The sequence below is a fragment of the Trichomycterus rosablanca genome, chromosome 15 (genome assembly GCF_030014385.1).
Source record: "Trichomycterus rosablanca isolate fTriRos1 chromosome 15, fTriRos1.hap1, whole genome shotgun sequence".
In the NCBI taxonomy this organism is placed as follows: domain Eukaryota; kingdom Metazoa; phylum Chordata; class Actinopteri; order Siluriformes; family Trichomycteridae; genus Trichomycterus; species Trichomycterus rosablanca.
This window is the reverse complement of record NC_086002.1, coordinates 22,571,224-22,581,859: the sequence shown is the minus strand read 5'-3', so window position 1 is coordinate 22,581,859 and position 10,636 is coordinate 22,571,224. Positions and strand designations below refer to the sequence as shown.

The following is a 10,636-nucleotide window of genomic DNA, read 5'->3' as shown; positions in this document are numbered from 1 at the left end:
AAATGCTTATCTTGTTTGCTGATTGGTTAAATGAATACTGAGGAATCTGAATGATCTCTTGATTTTTGCTGTATGGGGTTATTGGGTTTTATTAGGGGTATTAAACACACAACCTTTCACTTTTTTAATAAGACTGGTTTGGACAAAGGTGAAATTCCAGTTTAAAACTTAAGCACATTTTAATGAACATTTACTGTTCATTCATTTATTGAACATAACATGCAGAAAAAAATAAAACAATATGTCACAGAAGTTATTATACTAAATGTATCACAACAGCTAGTTTCAGTATAATGTTAGAACTACATCACTCCTTATATGGTCACATCACTCATCTTTATTACCTCATGGTGCTTGTTGTGATGATCTGTTCCTCTAAACAGGAACTGGAGCTCAAAGTCATCAGCATAGTAAAGATTGAGCTAAATAATTTCAAAAAGCTCCTGAATGAAGATTACCCAGCATGCTCTGAGCAGGAGGTGAAGGATGTGGAAGATCTGAGTAGTTTTAGAGAGGGGTCGCTAAAGATCACACTGAATGTTCTGAAGATCATGAACCAGACAGACCTCGCTAACACCCTGCAGAGGAGTAAGAGACCTAAATACTTGGTTCTAGAATCATCTGGGCTTTTAATTGTTTTTTAGAATCTATTATATAACGTTTTATAAGCATCAGGTACTTGATACAGGTACAGCTCTACAAATAAGCCAATTATAATCATAAAGGTTAATATTTTAAAATATGATGTTTATTGATCATGCATTGAAATACTGATCATTATCTGTTTATTCTGTTTATTAGAACTAATACATCAGAAAAAATTCAAATCCAGTCTGAAAGAGAAATGTAAAAGAATTAATGAAGGAATTTTCCAGCATGGAAGCTCAGCACTTCTGAATGAGATCTACACAGAGCTCTACATCACAGAGGGTTGGAGTGGAGATGTCAATAATGAACATGAGGTCAGACAGATTGAAGCAGCATCTAGGAGACCAGTAACACAGGAGAAACCCATCAAATGTAATGACCTTTTTAAAGACACGTCCATCAGAACTGTGCTGACTAAAGGAATTGCTGGAATTGGAAAAACAGTCTTAGTACAAAAGTTTATTTTAGACTGGGCTGAAGGAAAAACAAATCAGGACGTTATCTTCATATTTCCACTTCCTTTTAGAGAGCTGAACTTGATGAAGCAGGAAAACCTCAGTCTGATGGAACTTCTTCATTGGTTTTTCCCAAAAGTGAATGGTCTGCCATCATTAGACTGTAATGCTTATAAAGTTTTGTTCATTTTTGATGGTCTGGATGAGTGTCGACTTCCCCTAGATTTTCAAAATAATGAGCGATTGTGTAACATGACAAAGTCAGTAAAAATGGATGTGCTGCTGACAAACCTCATCAAGGGGAACCTGCTTCCCTCTGCTCACCTCTGGATCACCACTCGACCAGGAGCAGCCAATCAGATTCCTCCTGAGTGTGTAGACCAGGTAACAGAGGTACGATGGTTCAGTGACCCTCAGAAAGAGGAGTACTTCAGGAAGAGGATCAGTGATGAGAACCTGGCAAGTAAAATCATCAAACACATAAAGTCATCAAGAAGCCTCTACATCATGTGTCACATTCCAGTTTTCTGCTGGATCTCAGCCTCTGTTCTAGAGAGAATTCTTGATGGACCTATTGGGAAAGAGATCCCCAAAACTCTGACTCAGATGTTTACATACTTTCTGATCTTTCAGATAAAACACAAGGAACAAAAGTACCATGGAAAATCTGACCCTGATCCACACCAGACCAGTGAGATGATACTGGGACTGGGAAAACTGGCCTTCCAACAGCTGGAAAGAGGAAACCTGATCTTCTATGAAGAAGACCTGACAAAGTGTGGCATCGATGTCAAAAACACATCAGTGTACTCAGGAGTCTGCACCCAGATCTTCAAAAAAGAGGCTGGACTGCACCTGGGTCAGGTCTTCAGCTTTGTGCACCTGAGTGTTCAGGAGTTTCTGGCTGCTTTATATGTATTTCTCACCTTCCTCAACAAAAACAGAAATGTGCATGTGATGCAAAACACTGGATTCTTTAACCTCTTTAGAAACTATACAAATATGTCTGACTTTCTGAAGAGTGCAGTGGACAAGGCCTTACAGTGTGAGAATGGACACCTGGATCTTTTCCTCCGCTTCCTCCTGGGTCTCACACTGGAGTCCAATCAGACTCTCTTACGAGGCCTACTGCCACAAACAGAAAGTGGCTCTTACAACAAAAAGAAAACAGTCAGGTACATCAAGAAGAAGATCAGTGAGAATCCCTCTCCAGAAAAATCCATCAATCTGTTCCACTGTCTGAATGAACTGAACAATGATTCTCTAGTACAGGAAATCCAAAAAATACCTGAACAGAAGAGGTTCTGTTAATCCCAATGATCTTTCTCCTGCTCAGTGGTCGGCTCTGGTTTTTGTGTTGCTGAACTCAGATCAGGAGCTGGATGAGTTTGATTTGAGGAAATATTATCCATCACATGAATGTCTTCTGAAGATGCTGCCAGTGGTAAAAGCTTCTAGAAGAGCTGAGTGAGTAATTTATTGATAAATGTTTGATTTAAGGGTTTCATCATAATGATTAGATTCATAATGATTAGATTTATGAAGCTATGAAGGTGCAAAACTAGTGTTGCAGTCTGATCTCAAAATGTGTCTGAAATTTACATCTAATTTAGTAACTTTGATAATAATGTTAATTGTTTCTGCACCACCTACTAACTTGCAATCTGCTAATTATACTGAGTAAAATCTGATGTGAAATGGTGGTCCATGTGGTGCAGAGGTACACTAGCCAACTTTAGCTGAGATCTGAGGATGTTAGCATGGAGGGAATTGATCTGACTGGTGTGTAATCATATTTTCAGGAGAATGAATTTTACTCTGATGAAAACACTGTAATAATAATTAGATCATTTTGCTATACGACAGTATCATAAATCAGACGTAGAATAAACAGAGCTCAGTTTACATAAACATGACGTGAAAATTACATGTTTAGATTCGTGCACTAGTTTTATACAGAATGTAGAATTTCACCTGAAGTATTTGTACCTCTAACCCTGAATGTTAGTAACAGCAGTTTCTACGTAGAGCTTTCTGATAATTATTGAATTAATAATTAGTGAAACCTTTAAATAGTAAAATAGTGAGCAATTATGGAATGTAAATATAACACTTGCAAGGAAGTTGAAACACTCCCTGGTGCCACACACACAGTCACTTTCATTCATGTTTAGAATAGAGATGGAAATGAAGTTGTTGTTTATAATCCATGAGTAACATTGTATTAACTCTTAGTCGCTAAACAGCTATATTTAGTGCTTCCAATATTTTGGACTGTGTAGAAATGTGAAGCTCCACCCATTTGTAAATCAGTACAGTAAAGCAGTCCTCCTATTGGTTCATCAGTTTAACTGCCTTCACTGTTATCTGCAGTGCAGTATAATCTTATTATTTCTCTCCAGGTTGTGGGGTTGTGATCTAACAGAGGAAAGTTGTGAAGTTCTGTCCTCAGTTCTTAGTTTAGACTCCTCCAGTTTGAAACATCTGAACCTGAGTTACAATAAACTGAAGGATTCAGGAGTGAAGCTGCTCTCTGCTGGACTGGAGAATCCACACTGTAAACTGGAGATACTGGAGTAAGATCTTCACTTTCACACTGTAGATACAGAAGATCTGTTCTAATTAAAAGAATCATTTAAACCTGAAAATGAATTAAGAAGACATTGTTTAGAACTCCTCACAGTCGTCATACATCATCACATCCTGGCAGGATTGTTTCTTTTACTTCACTTTCTTTTCAGGCATAAACAACAGAGTCACAGTTAGTGGAAACAGACATTTTTCTTTAAATTAATTATACAATATTACATATATTTGGTTGTGTGAAATACAGTGAACAGTGGAAAGTTTCAGATTTATTAAATAAACGAATGTTTGAGAAATAAATAAAACAATTTCAAGTATTTCTCCATATTAGACTCTACAGTATAGAGTGAGCATTTTAAACATCATACAGAGCTGAAACTGCAGTTTTGTGTTTGTAATTAATGAAGAGAAAATTTGTATCTGATTATTTCTCCCCAGGTTGTGGAATTGTGATCTAACAGAGGAAAGTTGTGAAGTTCTGTCCTCAGTTCTCAGTTTAAACTCCTCCAGTCTGAAACATCTGAACCTGCGTTACAATAAACTGAAGGATTCAGGAGTGAAGCTGCTCTCTGCTGGACTGGAGAATCCACACTGTAAACTGGAGATACTGGAGTAAGATCTTCACTTTCACACTGTAGATACAGAAGATCTGTTTCACTCTAAATAATCAATTTAATAAAACAACCTTAGCGGTTGTTGTATGGGATTTTCCATACGTCATCACAGCCTAGCTAGCATGGTTCTTTACTGCAGCTTACTAGCTTACCTGAACTAGGATCCAATTTAAGGTGGTGATTAAAATTGTTTGTTCAGTTAACTGTTAGCAAGCTAAGCTTAGAATGTAAACAATAAACCCACCACTATAAAACATCTGATAATCTCTCTGATTATGAAGCATCAATGAATAAAATTAGAACTTAAATCCCAGGTTCCATTGGTTGGTGTTAGAAAGGGTTTTTGTTTTGAATGTGTAGATGTTATAATGTGATTGTTAGCTGGTCATTTAGCAACAAAGATCTACTGAAGATTCTACATTTGTTTTTAAAAATCCACTTCATACCTAAAAATCACATTTTACACTCATGTTGGAATGATTACTGATTTAGCTAAATCAGTTCAGCTGCATTCATTTTCATCTGCACTGCAGTCTGGGTCAGGGGTTTTCTACCTTTTTGGACATGCGCCCCCTCTGGGTGTCGACCGCGAATCTGCGCCCCCCCCATCCCCTCACTCAAAGGTGCACCTCGACCACGCCCAACACCCCCCCCCCCAGCAACCATCGCACAGAAACCATTTTAAAAATAACATACTTAACGTTGTGCACATCGTACATACGATGCAATTTTGCTGATTGAAATGTTTACTTAATACAGATAATACAGTCAGATCCCATTTGAGCCGATTCTATGAGCACGGTATATAAATTTGTGGTTCACTTTTGTAAATCGTAAGCGGTTCTTGCTTTTTAATGTAAATTAAAGCAGAAAACATTACACAGAGCCAGGCAGAGACAAAAATACATCAGTTACTAAGTTCGTTAGTTCAGGATCATCAGACTGACGAGTCTGACTCGGTTACCGCTCTGTGGTAATAGCAGTTTAATTAAGCCAATTAAGTCACACAAAATGTTCTGTAGTATCTGGTGTTTATTTAAAACCACAACATTAATTAATAACATTAAACACGGAGAGATGACTGAGAAAAAAAACTTGCGATTCGGTTGAAATTAATTGACTCCTGACTCACTTATAGCGACACTGAACAGAGCGTCTCCTACACCTCTCTTAAAGACACATACACATACTTTACCAGCGCTCATTGTTTTTGTCACTTATCTTCACTGTTCGCCTAATTTGTAAGGGTTTTTTTCAGATAACATTAAACCTACGTGTGTGTGTGTGGTCAGCAAGACTGATCAAACATGTCTCCCCTGGTCAGGCACTCGCTCCCCCTGGACAGGTACTCGCGCCCCACAGGTTGAAAATCCCTGGTCTGGGTAATATTATCAGATCTGGTACAGCAGACCCCTACAGTAGACTTACAAACCGTTTATGGAGGACGAAAAATGACATAAGTATAAATAAATAAATGCACAAATAAATAATGCAATAAATAAATAAACTAATAAATAAATTTTCGTCATGAAAATAGACATTTTTAAATAAATGGCTTGAATCTATTTCTATACATCAGATTTTATTTGGGCTGTTTCTGTATTTATACATTTATTTCTGTATTTATACATTTATTTATTTCTGTATTTATACATTTATTTATTTATATATTTATACATTTATTTAGTTTTTTCCACATTTATGCATTTATTTATTTATGTATTTCCACATTTATGCATTTATTTATTTATGTATTTCTGTGTCCGTATGTTAATAAGGTAGGCGGGTCCTATCCTTAAGCTACAACAGGATTGGTCAGCGAGTTGCAATCAATTCGACTCTACTACTAATGCCTTGGCCCTACAGCGGCTGTGTTCCAGGCTGAAGCATTGCTAGCAACAAGTTGTCGATGTTCTTTGATTTTAAGCAGTCCTGTGTTACTGATGGCGATTTTTTTAAGAGTCATTGCACATGATTTAAGATCATTAGCGCAGTGGTTCTCAAACTTTTTCTGTCATGCCCCCCCACCCCCCGTTTGAAAGATGAAAAACTGATACCTTTTTTATGTGGTCACTCACTCATTTACCTATACAGACAGTGAGGGTCATGTAGAATTACATCACGAATACCCGCATAATAATAATAATTTTTTTCCCTCTTCATTTTCCCTGACAAGTGAAAAAGCTAAATATAGCAACCTGAACATTATGAGGCAGTATTTCTTTGTAAAACTTTTGGCTGCCAATTTGTGTGTAATAAAGACACTCAGTTAAACCCCAGAACATGCTAGCCTGAATGCATAGAAAACAAATATTAACAATATGATACAAACTGGATGGAAGTGTTATTTAACTGCTATTAAATTGTTTTCCAACAAAATCCGCTCAATTTGGCGGAAAATCGCCCAATCTGGCAACACTGGAACGCACAGAGCCCAAGGGTGCCTTTACTCTTTGCACGCCTCAACTACTACTAAAGTACTAAGTAGTCATAGTAGTCAGTATTAGTAGTAATAGTAGTAAGTTCTGTAATTGTGTTGGTGGTTGACATTTATGTTGAGTGTATTACTGCACCGTTTTGATGGAGAACTACTTGTTTGGGGTGTGCTGTTGAATTGCGTCCCTGTGGGAACACCTGCATGCAGAAATGGGTCCGCCCCTGCCAGCGTGTACTGTGTGATGGATGTATTAAGCTCCCCGATCTAGAGTCTCTGTCAGAATGAATCCTGACAGTCCTGAAAACACGGTTTGTTCATCGTCCACCATAATAAAAATTCAGACATTAAAACATTGGTTCCGCGCTTAATTTCAGTCAGACTTAATTCCCCGTCACGCTTCTGCGCCCCCCACTTTGGGAACCGCTGGCCTAGCTAGTGTTCATGTAACGCAGGGGTGGGCAATTAAATTTTCCAAGGGGCCACATAAGAAACTGGGAATGTGGAGGGCCGGACCAATACATTTACATTACATTTTCGGCATTTAGCAGACGCTCTTATCCAGAGCGACTTACAGAAGTGCTTCTTTAGTGAACATTTCATTTCTCAAGTTTAGGTAAACAACAGTCGAAGAACACAAATCTGCTAAAACCTGTTAGAACCAAAGTGGCTTTTTTTTTTTTTTTTTTTTTTTTTTTTTTTTGAAATGGAAAAGATTGGAATAAAGTGAACTTATAAGGTGAACTTAATTCTGCTCAATATTAATTTTATCTCTTTATTTACATTTACATTACATTTTCAGCATTTAGCAGACGCCTTTATGCAAAGCGATTTACAATACAGTTACAGTATACAGTCTGAGTAATTGAGGGTTACGGGACTTGATCAAGGGTCCAACAGCAGCAACCTGGTAGTGGTGGGGCTTGAACCAGCTCCCTTTTAATTACTAGTCCAGAACCTTAAGCACTAGGCTACAACTGCCCACTCTTTACAAAAAGCAGTAAATTGTGCAGTTCTAATAAGCTGTTAATGTTTAGATGTTACAATCAGAAAATTAGAAGTAGGCAGAGTAAAAATCAACATTTAAATTAATTTAATACATTTGATTCTCTATTTAAACAAACAAATGCAAAAACAAACAAATGTGAACTAAATGTGGTTTTTAAACGTTACACTATTTTTTTTTTGTCTAATCACCTCATTTGCTGTTTTCAGTCCTTTGTTAATGTTGTTTATTCTTTTTAAAATCACTAAGCTGGTCCTGACTTCTTCAGTTCTGGACGTGTAAAACTTCTTAAAAAGTCCTTGATGCTTTTGCAATTTAGTTAGTGACGCTTCAGGTGTGGTGATCTGCATCGTTCATGTTTTTCTCCGTTTAGTACCGCGATTTAGAGCCTAGATTGTGATTTTACACCTGACCTGAAGTTCACGTCTTGTTAAAAACTCCACCGTCAGTCACACTCTGTTCGCATTACGTGAAGCTGATACACTCGCACACACGCCAATCAAAACATACGGATATTTAAAGACACAGCGCTCCATCAAAATCAATCCTGTTTTATTGCATGTTTGATGGACATTTATTTACATCTAATTTTTAATTGCCACGAACCTCATGCGGGCCGTACCATGCCCAGGTCTGGTGTAACGTTAAGGTTGTTAGAAATCGGTTACTTCTGCCTAGTTTGCCAACCTGACCAATCCTGCTGTAGCTTGAGGATAGGACCCGCCTACCTTATTAACGTACGGACACAGAAATACATAAATAAATAAATGCATAAACGTGGAAATACATAAATAAATAAATGCATACATGTGGAAAAAACGAAATAAATGTATAAATATATAAATAAATAAATACAGAAATAAATAAATGTATAAATACATAAATAAATGTATAAATACAGAAACAGCCCAAATAAAATCTGATGTATAGAAATAGATTCAAGCCATTTATTTAAATATGTCTATTTTCATGACGAAAATGTATTTATTAGTTTATTTATTTATTCATTGCATTATTTATTTGTGCATTTATTTATTTATACTTATGTCATTTTTCGTCCTCCATAACCGTTTACCATACAAACATTTTGGGCTACGAGCGTTTTTTTATTTTCCAACTTAACACACTAAAAAATTAATGTCTTTCTCTCTCTCTCTCTCTCTCTCTCTCTCTCTCTATCTATCTATCTATGTATATATATATATATATAGTGGGGAAAATAAGTATTTGATACACTTGATACACTGCCGATTTTGCCAGTTTTCCTACCTACAAACAATAGAGAGGCCTGTAATTTTTATCGTAGGTACACTTCAACTGTGAGAGACAGAATCTAAAAAAAAATCCAGATAATCACATTGTATGATTTTTAAATAATTAATTTGCATTTTATTGCATGAAATAAGTATTTGATACAATTGAAAAACAGAACTTAATATTTGGTACAGAAACCTTTACAGAGGTCAGGCGTTTCCTGTAGTTCTTGACCAAGTTTGCACACCCAGCAGCAGGGATTTTGGCCCACTCCTCCATACAGATCTTCTCCAGATCTTTCAGCTTTCGGGGCTGTCGCTGGGCAACATTGAGTTTCAGCTCCCTCCAAAGATTTTCTTTTAAGTTCAGGTCTGGAGACTGGCTAGGCCACTCCAGGACCTTGAAATGCTTCTTACAGAGCCACTCTTTAGTTGCCCTGGCTGTGTGTGTCAACTGCGAATCTGCGCCCCCCCCCCCCCATCCCCCCACTCAAAGGTGCACCTCGACCACGCCCCCCCAGCAACCATCGCACAGAAACCATTTCGAAAGCTAAAATAACATAATTAACGTTGTGCACATCATACATACGATGCAATTTTGCTGATTGAAATATTTACTTAATACAGATAATACAGTCAGATTCCATTTGAGCCGATTCTATGAGCACATTATATAAATTTGTGGTTCACTTTTGTAAATCGTAAGCGGTTCTTGCTTTTGATGTAAATTAGAGCAGAAAACGTTACTTCACAGAGCCAGGCAGAGACAAAAATACATCAGTTACTAAGTTCGTTAGTTCAGGATCATCAGACTGACGAGTCTGACTCGGTTACCGCTTTGTGGTAATAGCAGTTTAAAAAGATTTTCTATTGAGTTCAGGTCTGGAGACTGGCTAGGCCACTCCAGGACCTTGAAATGCTTCTTACAGAGCCACTCTTTAGTTGCCCTGGCTGTGTGTTTCGGGTCATTGTCATGCTGGAAGACCCAGCCACGACCCATCTTCAATGCTCTTACTAAGGGAAGGAGGTGGTTGCCAAAATCTGGTGATACATGACCCCGACCATCCTCCCTTCAATACAGTGCGGTCGTCCTGTCCCTTTGCAGAAAAGCACCCCCAAATTTATGATGTTTTTACCCCATGCATGAAATATTTGATCACCTACCAACCAGCAAGAATTCTGGACCTGTTTTTTTAAAAAGCCCTCCTATTCTGCACTCATTACCTGTATTTACTGCACCTGTTGGGGTAAGGATGATCCTGAGAAAGGTATCAGCCCAGAACCACACAGGAGGACCTGGTCAATGACCTGAAGAGAGCTGGGACCACAGTCTCAAAGATTACTGTTGGTAACTATGCCGCCATGGATTAAAATCCTGCAGTGCACGCAAGGCCCCCCTGCTCACACCAGCACATGTCCAGGCCCATTTGAAGATCACCAATGACTATCTGGATGATCCAGAGGAGGCATGGGAGAAGGTCATGTGGTTAGACCAAAATAGAGCTTTTTGGTATCAGCTCCACTTGCCGTGTTTGGAGGAAGAAAGAGGATGAGCACAACCCGTCCCAACCATGAAGCATGGGGTGAAAACATCATACTTTGGGGGTGCTTTTCTGCAAAAGGACAGGGCGACTGCACTG

At 38.0% G+C, this 10,636-nt stretch overlaps 1 pseudogene; it reads left to right on the top strand.

The window, feature by feature from the left end:
* Positions 1–347: 347 nt before the first annotated feature.
* On the top strand, positions 348–4,287 carry LOC134328388 (NACHT, LRR and PYD domains-containing protein 9-like; annotated as a pseudogene).
* The last annotated feature ends 6,349 nt before the right edge of the window (positions 4,288–10,636 follow it).